The 20,881-nt window shown below is 41.2% G+C and overlaps 1 non-coding gene across 1 annotated transcript; it reads left to right on the top strand.

Moving 5' to 3' along the window:
* Window positions 1–12,002: 12,002 nt before the first annotated feature.
* On the top strand, window positions 12,003–12,109 carry LOC147918841 (small nucleolar RNA R71). The gene has a single exon (XR_015594199.1). It is a non-coding gene; the product is annotated as a small nucleolar RNA R71 (small nucleolar RNA).
* Window positions 12,110–20,881: the final 8,772 nt, after the last annotated feature.

Raw genomic sequence — 20,881 nt, 5'->3', positions numbered from 1 at the left:
CAATTCGAAATTGAAAAACTCCCACCAAGGATCGGCTTGTGGTTCCGGACACTTCCGCAAGCCAAGCCTGTACCTTTTTTTTTGCTTAAGACGCCTGTCCCTTTCCAATGTGTACACTCCATTTACCAAACTTGATAACACTCCGGTTTGGTAGTGCGGGTTGGTCCTATTTTAAAAAAAAACCAATAATAAGAACCAATCAATTATACTTTAAAACTCATGAACGGCACAAGAATTCATATAGTTCTAATTAATAAAAAAATTCCATCGTCTATCATAAAAATCTTTATAACACCATAAAGTTATACACACTGTTCTATAATAAAAAAATTCTTCGTCAATTTATTTTTAACGGAAGTATACAAAAAAAAAAGGTTTAGAATGTTACCAATCAGGAGATTTAAGATGGGACGGGCCGTAAGTGTTGAAATCGGATGTATCTGATGAGGTCAACGATCCTATCCCCATATTTTTTTTTCTCTAGTAAGCCACGCCCTTTTTGTTCTTTTTTTTCTTTGAATAGTAGAAAATGCAGAGATTTCTTTTTAAAGGGAAAGAAAATAACAGAAAATGGTGAAAATAAGAAAGAAAAGAAAAGTGAAGATAAAAGTATAAGCGAACTTAAGCGAATCTGATGAAGTAAAGCTTAAGAATTCTTGTATAGAAAACAAACTTTTCTGTGTGTGTGTGTTTTTTCTTAACTGTGATTAACAATGCTAGCTATATGGGCTATTTATAGCCGGGGAGTCTGTGATACTACATAGCCACCTAGAAAACTTCCTACAACTACTTAGAAACATCCAGGAAGTCTTGTTTAAGCGACTGGACGACAGCGACCAAATAACATTTTTATTAATATTTTAAAAATAGTTTGTGGACTTTCTATTGGTTATAGTGATATAAGTAGAATAATCTAATTTGAAAGTTTTAACTAGACTAACCCATCTTTTTTCTTTAAATATATTTTAGCCATTTTTAATACATTATTAAAGATGTCATTTTGATTTTGTTTTTTACTACAAATTAGAAAAAATTACTTAAAAAAAAAAATACAAAACTTGTTTTTCAAAACTTAAAAAAAGAAATATATAAAAAAATTTTAATGGTTGAGAAAGTTTCATATTGTGGATTTTTCTTTTGCTCGCATTTTATTTAGTCAAATGAAATTTGAAGAGCTTATACGTCAACAATTCTTAGAAAACAAAATACATAATATTGATGAAAATGGCTTGATTTGTAAATAAAATTAATAAATAAATTTTGTTTATGTAAATTTATTTTCAGTATTAGTATGTAGAAAGGATTATTCAAATATCTTGTTTCGTATTTGACATCTTTATGTCCAATATGATAATTTAATATATAAACTATGAATATCCTAATTTTAATACAAACCTGAACAATTATTCCAAAGATGTTACGATAGCAAGTTTTAAGATAATTTTTGAAGCATTTGAAGTTTCACATCGGTTTAGGAACTTTATTATGCACCAAATTTGATGATTGTTGAGTTGTTGGGAACTGGCCGGGAAGACAGAAAAGTCACATTTCACCTCCAAGCTAAGTAGAACTAGACTAAACAATCAATCCTGAATCCTATCGGAAGTCATTACCGACATACCGAAGAGAAGTTCACATCTCATTTTATGGGATCACATGAGTTGGTTTGCATAATATTATATTTTGCTTTGCATAATATGATTTTTATAAATTATTAACTTAAGATATAGAACTTTCTTCCTTTTTCTTCGATGCAGTTCTTCTTTCCTAACACTTGTATATGAATATGACGTGACGTCATGATTTGTGACGTCCAAAGACAAATCCAAATCATTATTTGCTTCTGTTTTCAGCATTACATAGATAATTGTTTTACAGATATCCAAAAGAGATAGAAAAAAGAAAAAAAGAAACATTTTTATCAATACACTAGTATAATCTATATATATAAAATTGACTTTTCTCTTTTTTCCTTCATCCACTTCATTACTTCTAAAATTAATGTATCAATTAATTAACACATTTTTATAATATTTTATTATTATTAAAAACAATAAACTAGAATATAAACTAAAAACAACCAAAAAATATCAAAGTAAAATGAGGGAATTTCAAAAATACCTCTTTTACAATACCATTTTCCAAAAATTTCCACTTTTTCAAACTTTACCAAAAAACTACTAAAAATTTGTGTGTAAGCTTATAAATATATACACAAACTACTAACAGGGCGTGTATTATGGTTTGTGTGTTGCTTGGGAGAGATGGAACTCGCGGGTGGAGCTGGAGGTGGACTCCGAGGTGGTGGTGGGCATTTTAACGACAAGGATTAATGATTCACATTCGCTGTCCTTTCTAGTACGTTTGTGCTATGACTTCTTGTCGCGTGACTGGATTGTCCGAGTTTATCATGTGTATAGGGAGGCGAACCGTCTTGCAGACAGTTTAGCCAATTATGCGTTTACATTACCTTTGGGTTTTTATTTATTTGAGTCTAGAGTTTATGTGGTTACTTCTATTGTGTTCGAGGATGTTATCGGGAATGCGCGCCCATGGTTGATTCCGGTGTAATTTTTACTTTCTTTTATTAATAAACTAGGGGTGTTCAATCCCTTTCTCGACCAAAAAAAAGAAAGTTATCGATTAAAAGTTGATGTATACTACTAGTTTCAATTATAATATAATATAATTACTATATATATATATATAAGTATTTTAAAATTGAGACTATATTTGTTAGTGTTAAGTTATAAATTCATGTTACCAATTAAACCAGAAGGATTTGGTGCATATTGTAACATCCGCGAACCAAATAATAAGATTTGGGATGGGTGTCGATCGACACCAGGGGTGTGTCGATCGACACCAGGGGTGTGTCGATCGACACCAGCTTTTTCTGGTTCGACCAGATAGTTTTAATTGTTGATTTTGGGTTGGTTTGATTTAATTGGGTTCCCAAACCGACGTATTTAAAGGGAAGACGAGTAAGGGTTTTGGGAAAGAGCTTGTTTGGTCGCCGTTGAGAGACCAAAAGAGAGAAAAAGAGAGAAAAGGAGAGAAAAAGGAGAGAAACCTTTGAGAGTGTTCTTGGGAGGTTTTGGGATTGTTCTTGGTGGTTTTTGGTGAGATCTGTTGCTGTGGAAGGGAGTGCTGTTGCTGGGAACGAAGGAGAAGCTTCTTAAGGTATTGATTCCATCGTTTTTGAGCCAAATCGTCCTGCAAAAGAGGTGAGTGCTTGACCATGGCTGATCTAAGCCTGAGATCTCTTTTGTTTTGCTTGTTCTTTGTTATTTGTGGTGTTTGCTTGCTTGGGTTTGTTGTTTTCATGTTTCCCATAGATTCCTTAAGCGTTTGGGAGAGTTTGGGATGGATTTTAGATGGTTTGGAATGGAGGTTCGACGTTCGGCTTCGAGCAGATCACGTATGCGAAGTCGGTGTCGGTCGACACCATGGAGTTGTGTCGATCGACACTAATGGTTAGTGTCGGTCGACACTAATGGTTAGTGTCGGTCGACACCAGCAGTCAGTGTCGATTGACACCAACCTAGCGTCGGTCGACACCAATCTTATCCGACACTTGATTTTTCCTGTTTTGATGTGTTGTTTGTGTTTTATTGTTTAGCTTAACAATGGAATCTCAGTTGCTTGTGTGTATAGCCCTGTAGATGGGAGGATTACCTCACTGAGTGTTTATGACAATACTCATGCATCTCAATTTGTGTTTGTGGTGCAGGTAAAGGCAAAGTATGATCCTGGAATCAAGGCGATGAGGAGGAAGATGTTCTAGAGGTTTGATTGATTGGTCTAGCTATTGTTAGGTTGCTAAAGTTGACTTGATAGAACATTGTAGGATGTTGGAACTTGTTGTTTACTTGTTTGGTCATTGGATTATTTCATTGTTGGATTTTTTTATTGGTTAATGGAATTGCTTGGTTATCTGCTGTTGATGATTGTTGTTAGGTTGCTAGTGGGTATGAGACCACTAGAGAATTGTTATTATTAAAAAAAAATGGGAAGGGTTGTTTCATTTTGGTATCAGAGCCCTTACGGTTCTAGATCTAGGGTTCACTGTAGCTTTTGCTGTCGGTGTTTAGGATTTCATGCTAGAGTTGATTATGTGAGTTAGTCAATTGTGTGTGGAATGAGGTCCTAGAACATCCTCTTCGAGCCTGCTTGGTGATTCCACGGTGAGATGTGTTCTTGTGTTGTTAAAGTCGTTTGTTTTTGCTTAGCCTTCTGTTCTTGGTGATACAGATGGTTAGAGGTGAGGATGCTGTTGGTCGCGGGCGTGGTCGTGGTCGTGGTCATGGTCGTGGTCGTGATCGTGGTCGTGGACGGGGTCAGGTTCCCGAGTCCAGTGAGAGTGTGACCCAGAGCATGGCCAATGAGGAGGTGGCAGAGTCACAGTTTCATCCTAGAGTGTTTGGAGACCAGGCTGGTTTGGGTGTCGGCAGGGCTGATGGGCCCGGTGTCGGTCATGGTGTTGCCCCGGGAAAGGGGATTGCAGCGGAGGGTGCTCTAGGTAGGGATGATGTCCTGATGGGCTTGCTAGCTCAGGTTTTGACACGGCTTCTAGTAGCAGTGCCGCCAGTGGTTGGTGGGCAGGTTCCAGAGGTGCCGCCAGTGGTTGGTGGACAGGTTCTAGTGGTGCCGCTAATGTTTGGTGGACAGGGTCCAGGGGTGCAGCCTGTGGCTGGAGTGCAGGCAAGCGTGCAGCCGGGGGCCCGGGTAATGGATGCACAGTATGTTCAGATGCTGGTGTAACTACGGCAGGTGGCTATGGGATCTTTCTCGGGAGGCACGGATCCGAGTGTGGTGGATGAGTGGAGAGAGTGGATGATAACAGGATTTTCACCCAGGGCACTAATTCCTTATGTAGTTGTAGTACAAAGGGTTATCAGTCCAAATGGTTGTTATGCTAGCAGATAGGATGCAACAGAAGCAAGCAAGTCAAGCCAAGCAATAGTGGGCTTTGTCTAACAATCCAAAAATAATAAAAGAAAAGAATATAAACAAGAAACCACACAACCTAAGCACTCGATGCAAGCATTCAAGTACATGATCGGGTGGGGTGATCGAGTAAACAAGGAAGGTATGAACAACTCGAGGGGTTACTCGAAGCAGGTGATCGTGTACCTATTCGGGTAAGGGATCAAGTGATGAATAAAAATGCAAACAATTAAAATACGAAAGCTTCTAAGGATGGGGTAATCGACTCCTAAGTGTTCCTGACCAATACAGATGTCTTACATGCCTCAAGCAAATATTCTCTAGACAATGAATCTCTAAAATCTTGTTAAAACACTCTCGTGATAGAAACAGTCAACCTTGATCACTCCCCTACCCAACTCTCGTTGGAGAAACATGACCAAGCAGGCAATAAGAACCGATTCATTATTGTAAATAAACTCCTTACTCATCTAATCTCTTAGTCTAAGTGAATAAATCTCTAGCATTGGTTGATTCAAGCATTTCATCTACACCTCTCGGTGGTAAAACACCCTAGATCTAATCTCACCCTCTCGGTTTGTTGACAGCATTAAGAACACCAATCTAGAAGGGAAATTATAAATCATAAACAATCAAATTAAGACATCCTAACCGATCAAGAACACAAAATCATCTATCCCATCCCTAGAAACTTTACTACACTACTCGGAACTCATTGCAAAAGACATAGAAATAAAGATGAACAAAAATTGCATTGTATTAAAAGATAAAGTAGAAGATAAAGAGTACAAGGTAGAAATCTAAAGAAATAACAAAAAGATATAAAATAAATCCTAACAAAAGTGAAAAGAAGTTTGAGTCGCTCTAGATCTCTCTCAGAAGCTCTCGCTCTCTGGTTTGAGGGTCTGCGGCGTGCTCGTTTGCGAGGAAGAAGAGGGGGGGAGGTTTATATATGGAAACCCCTTTGACCTAGCTTCCCAGTCCTGCCCGAGGGTCTACTCGATGGGGTGCACGAGGATAAGGTCGGGTTATTCCTCGGGTAGATCTTCGGGTTGTTCTTCATACCCTTGGATCCTCCTCGATCGTGTTGGGGTTCAGACTGTTCTTCCAGCTCGATGGCTCCTTCGGGTACATGCTCGGATTTGTCCTTGTTTCTCCCCATTTTAGGTTCTAAAGCACATGTTTTCATCCAAAGTATGCAAATGCAAGAATGCAACACCCTAAATGGCCTAAATGTTAATTCCTACAGTTAATGACCTAAAAATGCTAAGGTAAGGGTAAAAACATGTAAATTAGAGAGTTATCAGACCCCAAACTTAAATCTTGCTAGTCCTCTAGAAAGGAAGTAGGAGGGTGCGGTTTGAAAATGGGGACTCATAACCTTTATATGCTAAGCGAAAGATTCAAGCTATAGTCCTTAAAGATAGTTTAACGGTGCTAAGATCAATCAACATACTTACAAAAAAATTTTCTATGCTTATTACCATGCATCGATCTAGTTCAACCTCTAACTAAAAGTAAAGAACATCTCTTTCACATTCAATTAAGTGTTTGGCGAATTCTTGCAAATGGAAGGTGAATCAAACTCAATCAGTTTCAAGGGTAAGATTTTTTTGGTAAGGTGGTTTCAAACAAATTCTTTGGGTGGTTTTCTCTCAAAAAAAAGAATGCTAGACAGTAGTGAAAACTATCTAAGATCGAGAACAATTTGGGCATACAAAGCTTAACTCTTGATAATCTACCATTTTCTCATTCACTTTCTCCTTTTTTTTTTTTTTTTTTTATTTAAACCCCCTAGAATTAAACTACCCACAACCTTGATTTTAACTTTTTTTTTTTCTTTTTGTAATACCTAAGATCTAAACTTTAAACATCTAGCTTTTTTTTTTTCTTTCTTTGCTAAACTCCTAATATGTATACATCTTTCTAGGAGACTATAGCAAGATCTTTTTCTCTTTTTTTTTTTACTTAGAGATTTAGAGCTAATTGATTCTAATCATAGGAACTTCTTTTTTTTTTCTTTATTCCTCAACCCAACCCAAATAAACATGCTAACCACCTATCTTTCAAAACCGATTCACAACAAGGATTGTGAGCATGCCTCACTCAACAATTCACAACAAGGTTTTAAAGAAAGGTTTGGGTTCATGGGTAGGAAAAACAAATCGGGTTAAACAAAAAGATTGGTAAAAATGGAGTGCTAACCCGAGTTTAGAGTTACCATGAGCAAGTATTCAAATTTCATAAGCAAGACAATTTAAGTTCAAATTAAGTCCAATAATATAGAGATGTTCCAATGTTCAAGCAAGTGGAGGAAGCATTCAAAAGACACAAGTTCTAAGCAAAGATTTTTCATTTTTTTCCAAAGATTGATCTAGCAACAATGAACTGTGATTAAGGGCTATAGCTTCAATCCTAAGGTTTGACTTTAAACAAGGTGGTTTTAATCATTGTCCCCTAAGATGCAAATGCAACAATCCTATATGAAGTAAACTAGACTCAATCCTAATATGTAAATGCAACTACATGAACACTCTTTTTTTTTTTTGTAAATTTTTTTTTCAAAGTTTTTGGTTTTTTTCAATGCACATAGATGCAGACTCAAATGAATAAAACTAGCATGCAAAAATTTGAAATAAGAAAATAAGAAAATAGAACACAATGTTAAATACATTCTAGGACTCTCTCCAAACTTAAATTATACAGTCTCTGTGTAAATAAAAGTCTGAAAAAAATCAAAGAATCACACAAAATGAAATGAAACTAAATGTAATACTATTTACAAAGGTTGGATGAATTTGGTACCTCAAGGGTTGGTGAAGAAGGAGGTTGTAGCAGCCTCCATACTCGCCAACGTGTAGCCAGGGTCGTCACCGGCTTCAGCAGGTGCTGGGATTTGCTCGTCAGAGAGCTCGGTGATGTGCACGGACGACTTGCTCGGACCAGCATCCAAGGGGTTGATCGGGTATGGCATCGCGTAGCTCATCGGGTAGGGCATCAGGTAGTATGACGGGTATGGCGGGAGAGGTCCGGAGTGATCACCCGTATAGCCACTCGCAGGGTGCATCGAATACGGCATTTGATACGTCAGAGGGAAAGGACCTGATTGCTCACCAGAATATGTGCTCGGTGGGTGCATCAGGTAAGGTATTGTGTACCCCATCGTGTTAGGCGTCGGATAGGCGTCTGAGTGGCTTCTCCGCAATCTGTCGGGTCTTGTGATATCCCCCTCCGGTTGAGGCTTGTAGGACGATGCTCTGTGAGGCTCTAGAGGTGTCAGTCCTCGAATTCCTCCTAGTGGTCCGCTTCTCCCCATCCATGTGGGTGCATATGCCGAGGTGGGAGCTGAGGCACAGCTTGCCTTGTCTTGTAGCTCCTTTATCTGACCTTCCATCACCTTCACTGAGCCGGTAAGATCCTTCACCTTTCTAACCAGAAACTTGTTCATCCTCTTCAGCCATCCGATCCTCTTGTGAGCTTCCCTCACCCAAACAGGCTGATTTTGTGAGCAGACATACTCCTCAAAGTCGCAATCCTCCGAGTTGTCTCATTGTTCTCGCCCAGTAGGCTCTCTCTCTCTTCAGCTTCGGATTCCTCCTCCGGGTTATACAGCTCCTTTAGAGGCGGTGCAAAGTTGATGTTGTCCCCAAGCCGGACCTTGGTGCACACTACATTGGGCAGGAGTATTTGGGCGGCTCCGGCAGTCGGATGGACTAACTTGAAGAGCAGCATGTCGTTTGGCTTCTCATAAGCCAAGTATCTCGCTAGTGTGAGGTAGTCGATGTCCAGCCATCTCGGATCGTGTACTACTCCTTTCAAAGGTACATCGCAAGCCACCAAAATTGGTGTGACCAATCCTCCTATGGAGATCTCTCCAGCTCCCTCTCTTCTCTCAGTTTTCATCGCCCAAGACTTATGGTAGAGGAACTGATCGAGCAGCACAAAGACCATGCTAGTATTAGCAACATCTCCTACTAGCGGTGTACCATCCCTAGAATTGTCTAACACTCCACAGAAGGAAATGTCTAGCAGCTGGAGCTCATGATCATTCACATTCCCAGTCTCCTTTCTAGAAAAAAGAGTGCAGGCTAGGGACTTGTGAAAATACCTCAAAACAGGGCTCCTTATTTGAGCAGACTTTAAGCCTGTAGACTTGTAGGGGAGCTTGTCTCCTATTGTCAGCCATACGGACTTCATCTCCTCCTTGCTCACCTCCATGCCTTCTCCACTCCCAGCCTTGAAACCATACAGCTTCTCCATCTCTTTTAAAGTAAGCCGGTACTCCTTGTTTCGCATGGAGAAGGTGATGAACCCGATCCCCCCATAGGGTAGTAGGGTCAGGTGGTCCTCAAAGTAGTGCAACATTAGTGTTGAGAGAAAGTGGACCGTTTCCTCCTCATAAGCTTCAAGTTGGGCTCGCATCATATGGCCCAGATGGCACATGTCGAACAGGAACCCGACATCTCTAACGATGCCCAACTGCTTCATCGTCTCTCGGTGAGGGTAGCGGGTACTAACGAAACTCATCTTGCGGAAAACCTTGAAGAGCTTTGCCGGAGTCTCCACTTCTTTCTGCTTCAGCCTCCGCGAGGCTTGGCGTGTGCATTCTCTCTGCTCCTCCTCTCGCTCACGGTTCTCCTCCTCTTTGTCCCGATCCTCTTCCTCAGCTGCTCTCTCAGCCACCTTCTCAGCCTTTTCAGAGGCTGGTCTCTTCCCTCTTGCAACCGCAGCTCTGCTTCTTAACCGCGACGTTTGGATCTCCTCTGGCTCCCCCCCACCAGCATCAGAATCAACCTCCATAGGGTCGGTAACAGTTCTCTCAGACATACACAGGTCCCTACGTCGAGGAGATCGGCGAACAGCACTCGCCACCGGGCTTGGTGAGCGAACTCGGTGGTCTACACGATCGGTTGCTCGAGCACCGGATCGGGCGACGGATCGGGTTGAGCATCGGGTTGGAGAAACGAAACGTCCAGCCAGCGGTTGGGAATGCAGAGCGTCTCCTCTTCCTTGGGATACGTGAGGTTTGCGGCATCACCTCCGGTTCTAGCAGCGGCGGAGGTTGATCTTCTTCCCTTCCTTTGATAGGTGTTCACCTTTGGTGTCATTATCGAATCCTTGAGAAGAAAGAAAAGCTAAACTTCGAGATTAATAGGGTTAGTTCCCGAAAAATCAAAGAGCACTCAAGTTTGAGAGAGAAAGAATAAGAAGACAAAGAGTTTTTAGGGTTTAGAGAACTTATGGAGTTGTGAGGGTTAGACTTGTTAAATAGGGAGGGTTGACTTCTTGGGCTTTCCGAGAATGGGCTAAGGTTTGTAGAATTCGGACTCCACTCGCTACCCGAGCAGAGACACGATCAGTCGCGTCGAGTACGGTGTCGGGTTGAGCCTCGGGTTCCTCAAATTTTTCTTTTTCACTTTTTTTTTAATGTAAATGTGCAAAAACAGAAAATAAGTTGAAACAAATAAATCATAATTAAAATAAAATTAAAAATTCCTTTGAGACTTCCTCCCAAGTGAGCTTGTTTTAAGTCACTAAGCTTGACTCTTCATGCTCTTTAAGCATGGGATTTAGGAGGGAGAGGTTCTGGAATCCTCTTCACTGTAGCAGGCTGATTCAATTGATTCTCCATGTCTTGTCCAGGTTCCGCATAAAATGTGGTGTTGACTTCTTCAAGATGTTTGACTTTTCTCTGCTTTGTCTTAGTGGAAAAAGCTTGACCATCAATGGTTAGCCTCTTAATTCTCTTCTTGACATCAAACTCCAATTTGAAGTGCTCCCCATGCTCAATTCTGATCTTGCCTTGCTTCACTTCAATCACTGCACCTACTGTTGCCAAGAATGGTCTCCCTAGGATCAGTGGATCGTCTGGTTCCTTATCCATATCAAAGATCATAAAATCAGTGGGGACTTCCACTCTTCCAATCCTGAGTGGCAAATTTTCTAGGATCCCAATCGGATGTCTGATTGTTCTATCAGCTAGAACCAAATACAGACTACTCGGTTTAAAACTGGTGAAACCCATCTTGTTGGCAACTGACAGTGGCATGATGCTGACTGAAGCTCCCAGATCGCACAAGCAATTTTTGAAAATCCGAAGTCCTATTGAGCATGGCAAAGTAAAAGAGCCAGGATCCTCCAATTTCTCCTCGATTTGCAGCTCAAGATCTAAGCATACTCCACTCCTGAGATTCTCATACCCAATCTCCTTGACAGCTTCCTTAACCTCAATCTCCAGCTGAGCTGCCTCCTTGGTGATTTCCTCTTGAAGTTCGTGTGGTGGCAAAAGCTTAGGAGGTGGAGCTTTACACTTGGCCATACGCTCTGCAAGCGCCTCCAGTTGGATGTCAAGAGCAGCATTAAACTTTTCCTCTAGTTCCCCTTTGCTGATACAGGCAGTTGAGGTTGATCTCTCATCTCAACATCTACTCGATGTATCATCCGATCACCATCATCGGGTGAGTCATCGGGTTCTGCCTCGGATGGTTCTTCGGTTTGTGATTCTTGAACCAGTGCTCGATCATCAACTCGATCAGTCTCCTCGAGTGAAGGCTCGGGTTCATACTCGGATATGTAGTACTTGACCTCATTTATCCCATAGTAATCCATATCCTCCCCATCTTGAACATCACTGTCCTCAGTGAGGTAATTCTCATAGTCATCATCAAGTAAGATGGCTTGGTCAGTGGCATAATCCTTTGGGTTCTGAACAGCTTTACCTGGAAGCTGGTTGATCTTTGGAGCTGGTTGATCTCTAGCTGAATATTCTCCCCATCTTGTTGTAAAAACTGCTCTTCCTCTGAGATCGCATGAACATGCTGCTGCTGGCTGAGGAGTTTATGGATCTTGTCATTGAGGGCTTTCATATCCCTCTTGTACTTGGCATCTTCCTCTCTAGTAGATCGCACAGTGCGATCGTACTCCTCGTTGTAATGCCCATCAGATTGAGCCAAGTTCTCCACTAGGTCCCAAGCTTCATCAACATCCTTGTTGAGGAAGTTACCATGGGGACCACTCCTCTGTAAAGTGTGCTTAGCAATGAAGCATTGCTAAAGCCATGATGAGGACAGCTGGTAGTGTATCCCTTGAAACGTTCCCAAGCTTCACTGAACGTCTCATTGTTCTTCTGAATAAAGCTGGAAATGTCATTTCGCAGCCTTGTGGTTCTGGTGTTGGAGAAGAATTTGGCCAGAAATGCCTTCTTGCACGCTTCCTAAGTGGTGATGGACTCTTTGGGGAGTGATTTCTCCCAGATATGTGCTTTGTCTCCCAAAGAGAATGGGAAAAGCCGGAGTTTGAATCCATCCTCACTAACTCCATTTATCTTGGTGAGGCTACAACGCCTATCAAATTCATCCATATGATCCAATGGGTCCTCCATTGGCAATCCATGAAACTTGTTGCTTTGTATCATCTGGATGAGACTACTCTTTATCTCAAAATTGCTGGACAGCAGGTGGCACAATGCCATTCCTTTGAGTATGAGTAGAAGGAGCATCCCCTGCTCCTATGTTGGTCCTTGCTTGAGGAGCTGGTGGACGTTCTGGTTGTTCATTGTCTCCTCAATTGTTGCTGGTTGCGGTTGTTGAACTTGTTGTTGTCTGAGTAACCTTGGTCTGTCGATGTTGTCGATGAAATGACTCAAGCTTTGGCTACCTTTGGATCGTGTTTGCATGCACAGGTAGGTGACCGAGTGAGTACACGAAGGTCAACCCGATCCAGGTGATCGAGTGACGGGTCGGGTGGGTGCTCTGGTTGTACCTGAGATTCAAAACAAACAAAAACAAAAGCAAACAAGTCAGATACCGAACCAATATAGATAAAAGAACTTGATCTAGCAAGTGCTGAAATCCTAAACATAGCAAAATAAAATTCAACCAAATGGCAACGACGCCAAATTGATAACAGGATTTTCACCCAAGGTATCAATTCCCTATGCAGTTGTAGTACAAAGGGTTATCAATCCAAATGGTTGTTATGCTAGCAGGTAGGATGCAATCAGAAGCAAGCAAGTCAAGCCAAGCAATAGTGGGTTTTGTCTAACAATCCTAAAATAATAAAAGAAAAGAATATTAACAAGAAACCACATGACCGAAGCACTCGATGCAAGCATTTGAGTACAGGATCGAATGGGGTGATCGATAAAACAAGGAAGGTGATCGTGTACCTGTTCGGGTAAGGGATCGAGTGATGAATAAAAATGCAAACAATTAAAATACGAAAGCTTCTAAGGATGGGGTAATCGACTCCTAAGTGTTCCTGACCAATACAGATGTCTTACATGCCTCAAGCAAATATTCCCTAGACAATGAATCTCTAAAATCTTGTTAAAACACTCTCGTGATAGAAACAATCAACCTTGATCACTCCCCTACCCAACTCTCGTTGGAGAAACATGACCAAGCAGGCAATAAGAACCGATTCATTATTGTCAATAAACCCCTTACTCATCTAATCTCTTAGGCTAAGTGAATAAATCTCTAGGATTGGTTGATTCAAGCATTTCATCTACACCTCTCGGTGGTAAAACACCCTAGATCTAATCTCACCCTCTCGGTTTGTTGACAGTATTAAGAACACCAATCTAGAAGGGAAATTATAAATCATAAACAATCAAACTAAGACATCCTAACCGATCAAGTACACAAAATCATCTATCCCATCCCTAGAAACTTTACTACACTACTCGAAAATCATTGCAAAAGACATAGTAACAAAGATGAACGAAAATTGCATTGTATTAAAAGATAGAGTAAAAGATAAAGAGTACAAGGTAGAAATCTAAAGAAATAACAAAAAGATATAAAATAAATCCTAACAAAAGTGAAAAGAAGTTTGAGTCTCTCTAGATCTCTCTCAGAAGCTCTCGCTCTCTGGTTGGAGGGTCTGCGGCGTGCTCGTTTGCGAGGAAGAAGAGGGGGGTGGTATATATATGGTAACTCCTTTGACCTAGCTTCTCAGTCCTGCCCGAGGGTCTACTCGATGGGGTGCACGAGGATAAGGTCGGGTTACTCCTCAGGTAGATCTTCGGGTCGTTCTTCCTACCCTTGGATCCTCTTCGATCGTGTTGGGGTTCAGACTGTTCTTCCAGCTCGATGGCTCCTTCGAGTACATGCTCGGATTTGTCTTTGTTTCTATCCATTTTAGGCTCTAAAGCACCTGTTTTCATCCAAAGTATGCAAATGCAAGAATGCAACACCCTAAATGATCTAAATGTGAATTCCTACAGTTAATGACCTAAAAATGCTAAGGTAATGGTATAAACAATGTAAAATATGGACAAAAAATGATGCTAAAAACATGTAAATTAGAGAGTTATCAGCGGATGGAGGATATTTTCCAGCCGCTTCGGTGTCCCAACCAGTATAAGGTGGATTTGGCAGTGCACTACCTAACAGGAGATACACGTGTGTGGTGGAGATCGGTGACAGCACAGAGGGTGAAGCGGGAGATGACTTGGATGGATTTTGTGAGGGAGTTCCACTCTAAGTATTTTCAACAGGAGGCGCGCTTGATCGCATGGAGGCGCGGTTCTTGGGGTTGACCCAAGGGAACCGTACGGTACGGGAGCTGGATGCAAAGTTCAGTCGGCTTGTGGTGCGAAGGGTTTTGTTGGCTTTGCGTGATGATCTGAGGACTCGATGCAGGTAGAGGAGCTATTCTTTGAGAGCGGAGCTAGTAGAGGTTACAGCCGGGATAGAGGATGACCTGAGGTCACTGGTGGTGGTGATCAGTCCTCCAGTGCAGCCGAAGCAGACCCAGCCGCATTCTGTTTCTAGCAAGGGCGGTAAGCCTGCACAGGGGCAGAAGCGGAACTATGATGATACGCAGAGATCGGGGTCTGGTAGTGCAGGATGTTTTGGGTGTGGTAGCATGGACCACAAGGTGGCCAACTGTCTGCAGAGGGTTGAGCAACGGGCAGTGACAGAGCAGCGGGCAGATACCCGATTGTGTTACCACTGCAGGGAGACGGGGGATATCAAGCCTCGTTGTCCCAAGTTACAGCAGATGGCAGTAGCAGCGGTGCAGGCTGGAGGCCAGCCAGGAGTGCAGCTGGGTGTGCAGCCGGTGGGATGGATTGACCCGATGCTGCGGGTGAACTCGACTGTGTATAACTTCTGAGACTCGAACCTAACAGGTATAACTTCTGAGACTCGAACTTGGTCAATTCAATAGTTCAGATTTATGTTTGTTCTGCTTGTGATAGAATGTTAGGTTCTCAGCACATGAGGTTTGTGTGGAGACCTTGTTGGTGGGCGGGTATACGTCCCTCGTTCTGTTTGACTCTGGAGCAATCCATTGCTTCATTACTCTGGAGTACACTGAGAGCGCTAGTATCAGAGGAGATCCCAGTGAAAGAGCGGATGTTGTCAGAGTTGCGGGAGGCAAGTTCCTGATAGCCTTTGGCCGAGTGAGGGATGTGGATATCCAGATTGCAGGGGAGTCGAGGCCTGTGGATTTGATTATTAGTCCGGTAGAGTTGTATGACGTGATTCTGGGGATGGATTGGTTGCATCGTCACAGAGTACATCTGGACTGTTACAGGGGCAGAGTGGTCTTTGAGCATCCCGAAGGGAAGTTGGTTTTTGAGGGGGTGAGACTGACTTCAGGGAGTCTCGTGATCTCGGCCGTACAGGCCAGGAAGATGATCGAGAAGGGACGTGAGGCATACTTGGTTACGATTTCGATGCCGGAGTCAGTAGGGCAGTCTTCTGTTTTATGTATTTAGGTCGTGGAGGAGTTTGAGGATGTGTTCCAGTTGTTGCAGGGGTTACCACAATCTCGGTCGGATCCCTTTACGATTGAGTTAGAACCAGGACAACGGTGTCGTCTAAGGGTTTCGGGAAAGAGCTTGTTTGGTCGCCGTTGAGAGAGAAAAAGAGAGAAAAAGAGGGAAAAAGGAGAGAAACGTTTGAGAGTGTTCTTGGGAGGTTTTGGGATACTTCTTGGTGATTTTTGGTGAGATCTGTTACTGTTGAAGGGAGTGCTGTTGCTGGGAACGAAGGAGAAGCTTCTTAAGGTGTTGATTCCATCGTCTTTGAAACAAATCTTCCTGCAAAAGAGGTGAGTGCTTGACCATGGACGATCTAAGCCTGAGATCTCTTTTGTTTTGCTTGTTCTTTGTTGTTTGTGGTGTTTGCTTGCTTGGGTTGGTTGTTTTCATGTTTCCCATAGGTTCCTGAAGCGTTTGGGACGAATTTTAGATGGTTTGGAACAAAGGTTCGACGTTCGGCTTCGAGCAGATCTTGTCTGCGAAGTCGGTGTCGATCAACACCATATAGGTGTCGGTCGAGACCATGGAGTTGTGTTGATCGACACTAATGGTTAGTGTTGGTCGACACCAGCAGTCAGTGTCGGTCGACATCAACCTAGCGTTGGTCGACACCAATCTTATCCGACACTTGATTTTTCCTGGTTTGATGTGTTGTTTATGTTTGATTGTTTAGCTTAACAATGGAATCTCAGTTTCTTGTGTGTATAGCCCAGTAGATGGGAGGATTGTCTCACTGAGTGTTTATGACAATACTCATGCATCTCAATTTGTGTTTGTGGTGCAGGTAAAGGCAAAGCATGATCGTGGAATCAAGGCGATGAGGAGGTGGATGTAATAAAGGTTTAATTGATTGTGGTCTAACTATTGTTAGGTTGCTAAAGTTGAGTTAATAGAACATTGTAGGATGTTGGAACTTGTAGTTTACTTGTTTGGTCATTGGATTATTTCATTGTTGGATTTTTTTTATTGGTTAATGGAATTGTTTGGTTATCCACTGTTGATGATTGTTGTTAGGTTGCTAGTGGATATGAGACCATCAGAGAATTATTATTATTAAAAAAAAAACGGGAATGGTTGTTTCACATATTATTATTTAAAATTCTAAATAATATAAATAATTAAAATAGTTTGAGTGATATACGTTATTTATCGTTTTAAAATTGAAAACGGTGAAATTTGTTTTAAAAAAAAGTATATCCAAAAAAAGAGAAAACATTAATCAAACGCTCAAAATTAAAATAATGTATATATTTAAGAGAAATGTATAAGGTTACTTGAAATAAAACATATTACAGAAAACTTATTCTAAACATCACACATACCAAAAAGAAAAAAATAGTGAAAAATACTAAGAAGAAATATAATAAAACTATTTATAAGAAAAACAATTATAATAGTAGTGCTAGATTGTAGAATTTTAATTAAAATTTAAAAAGAATTCAATTTTTTGGATAAATACACATATTAAAAAGTTTGAGTAATTTTATGAGTTTGTAGATTTAGGAAAATCGAAATAAAAGAACACTATATAGAAACATAGTAGACTATACATATTTTAAAGTAGAAAAAAATTATATATGTGAACATAGTTTTTCTTTTGTTAAACAGTTGAAATAAAGTATAATATTTGATGTCATAATATGATGTTTATGGATAGAAACGAGTCTAATTATGAGATTCATTACTAGAAAACAAAATGTATGTGTAGTGGAACACCGTCAAAGAAACTTCACGACAAATGGTGAGTAATGACCATATTCTTTTTCACTTCAAGTTGATATTATTTATCATTTGCAAGTTGCACACTACAAGGACCATATTCTTTTTCACTTCACCATCTTGTATTATCTGTATTATTGTACTACGAGGGTCCGTATGTCGAATAGAGACAGAATTTTGGGATGTAAGATCCAGAAGTGAAGACTGAACTTTCTTCATTCTATCCAGGTCTGATTTTTGTTTTGATGACTTTTCTCTAGTCAAGTCATGTGTAACAGTTTAACTATTAATACAAAACAAGTTGACCAAAAATAATAGAACCGCCACTATGGTTGTCTGAACTTCTATGTTATACTACTATACTTGTTTTACTAGTTCGAGGAATTGTCGAGGAAATGTAAAAGATAGTTTTTAGAATTTTCTTTTGTTCATATCATTTACTCAAATGAAAATTTGAGAAACTTAGTCAATTTCGTTATAGAAAAGAAGAAAAAAAAATATAGTCAATTATTTTTTAACATCCAAAAACAAAGTACTGATATATCATTTTACCCTTTTAGCTATTCTGAGAAAAAAAAATTTCCAAGTAGCCATATTTTTATAACTTTATCTTCCATTTTTGAAAAATACATGTCAGTTCCACAAAGTCAAAAATAATACAAAATATAATCCGGCTTAATCACCGTCAATTTTGTAAAAAATTTATTAACAAAATATCAAACCGAAGTCTTCGTTCCAAGTTTTTAAAATTTAAAATAAAATGTATGTCTTCAACCGCCGAATTGGATATCCAATACGTATTGAAAAGATTGATCGGTCGGAAATTGACTCCTGATCAGAAAATTGATCGGAGAAATAAAACGGTATGGTGGTTGAAGACGATCGCCAAAACAATGCCCAGAGAGAAAAACATCGTCAAATATATATATCGAAATCTTTGGAATTATTACTATCGACGATAATCTTCATTTTATTTTATTTTCGGTTTTTTGCTCTTTTTTTTGGTAGGAAAAGGGGGCTAGCCCCCTAAATTTATTCAAAAAACATTAAAATTACAATCTAACTTGTCTCGGGAACATAGTTCCACCAACATCCTCAAGCAAAATAGTATTGACACAATCTGGGACAAACTCTAACAGATGAAAACCTAATGACAATGAAAAAGCATAGTTCGTCAATCCGTCCGCGACGATTAGCTTCCCTATAAACATGTGATATACGGACTATCCAGTCCCGTGATAATAAGCCATGGCACAAACGTACCAGGAAAAACAAAGGATGAGCATCACTGATCCCTGTCTTGAGAAATCCGACCACCATCTTTGAATCCAGCTCAAGTTCTAACCTTGTAACCCGCCTTTCCCAAGCAATGTGTAAACCGTAATACACACCCCACAATTCAACTAAAGGTGCAGAGCAAATCCCAATATTAAGAGCAAACCCCCTAACCCAGCTCCCAGTCTCATCCCGCAAAACTCCACCCGCAGTAGCCTGTCCAGGGTTTCCTCTAGACGCACCATTAGTACTCAATTTCATCCACCCTTCACAAGGACGCTTCCATCATATCATTCTCTCAACCCTTCCCCTTTGGTCACTCTGCTCAGCCATCTTCCTGTAACCTGCCCTAATTACTCCCGCCAGACCCTTGAGGAACTGCACTCGGTCTCGACACTTACCATTAGTTCCAAAGATATTGCCACAACGCCATTTCCACCCCCACCAAACCTTAAGTGCAAACAGTGTAGCCCAAGGACTATCTCCTAGCATCTCAGTCTCCCCTAGGTTGCCATATAACCAGTCAATTAAAGATTGCTCAAAAAACACCCTTCGTCGCCGAGGCAGAAGTAACATGTTCCAAACCCCTGACGTAGCAGGGCAGTCACGCAGGATATGAATAATAGTCTCCTCAGCCCCCTTACAGACAGGACAAATCCCGGAAGCACATAAGTGTCGTATGTGCCTCTCTGTATTCGTCATAAGCACCTGGTTCATGCCTAACCACAAGAAGATCCGGACTCGCTCCGGTACACGGACCCTCCAAACTCGTGAGAATAGGCTACTAAGATCTGGTCGAGGATGTCTCTCTCTTGTCAACAAGGAGTATGCAGACTTGACCGAAAATTTCCCATCACCCTGACCTCCCCATGATAAACGATCCCTTGCACATGTAACATTATCAATAACCACCGAGCTCAGCTGTAGCACCCTCTCTGCAAAAACATATGGTTCAATCTGATCCCATCGCCAACCCCTACCATTCTGCCATACATCACAAACTGGGATGAGCTCCGCCCCAAAGGAAGATTCACTTCACTTACTGATAGGAGTATAGACCTGAAACCCACTTGTCAGCCCAGAACTTGACATTCCTGCCATCTCCAACAACCCACCTGACATTTGGTGCAACCACCTCTCTGAGACCAGTAATTACGCTTCTCCACGTTGAGGACCAAGTGCCCTTAGGCACCAACCAAGTGCAATCACGAATGTCCTTTACCTTATATTTACCCCGTAGCACTTTAGTCCAGAGACTAGAATGATCGTGTAACAAACGCCAACCCAAATTTGCGAGCAGTGCTTTATTCATATTCTGCGAGGACCGTATCCCCAACCCACCCTCACACTTAGGACGACAAACCCGATCCCAATAGACTAGGTGTTGACGCTTCTTAGCCTCCGTACTACCCCACAAAAAAGACCTTGACACTTTATCTAGGCTGTCCAGGGTCGACTTTGGTAAGGATATGGTGCTCATGGTATGAACCGGAATCGATGACAGAACAGCTCTCGTCAATGTCAATCTGCCTGCAAAACTCAAACATTGGCTTCTCCAGCCTGATAACTTTGATGAAACTCTCTCGAGAATCTCACCAAACGTCTCTTTATTCAGCCGCTTTTGTAGAACTGGCATTCCAAGATACTTGCCCAGGTCCTTAGTTGCTTTAATGCCACTTTCAACACTTATCAGTTGCTCCAAATCTCGACTCACATTACCTGAAAAGTAAATCTTCGACTTCTCCAAACTAACCTTCTGGCCTGAAGCCATACAAAATCTCTCTGACACTCACCTTATCACACATATTTGTGCTACAGATGATTCAGCAAACAAGATCAAGTCGTCAACAAAGCAAATGTGAGATAGTTTAGGACCCCCTCGAGATAACGTGATAGGCTTCCACTCCCCCGCGTTAATAGACCCGTCAATCAGGTGACACAATCTCTCAAGACAGAGCACGAACAGATACAGTGACAAGGGATCCCCTTGTCGCAGTCCCCTCAACGGTTTAAACGATTCAGACTTCTCACCATTCCACAGAAGACTCATTGACGGACCAGTGACACAGGCCATAATCCAATCCACCCATCTATCTGAAAACCTTGCTGCCTTGAGTGTATCTGCTAGGAAATCCCATCGAATCCTGTCATCAGCCTTCTCCA

Source organism: Camelina sativa, chromosome 20, assembly GCF_030686135.1.
Source record: "Camelina sativa cultivar CO46 ecotype springtype chromosome 20, ASM3068613v1".
NCBI lineage: Eukaryota > Viridiplantae > Streptophyta > Magnoliopsida > Brassicales > Brassicaceae > Camelina > Camelina sativa.
Note: the sequence above shows the minus strand (reverse complement) of the source record. Positions and strands in the feature narration are given on the sequence as shown.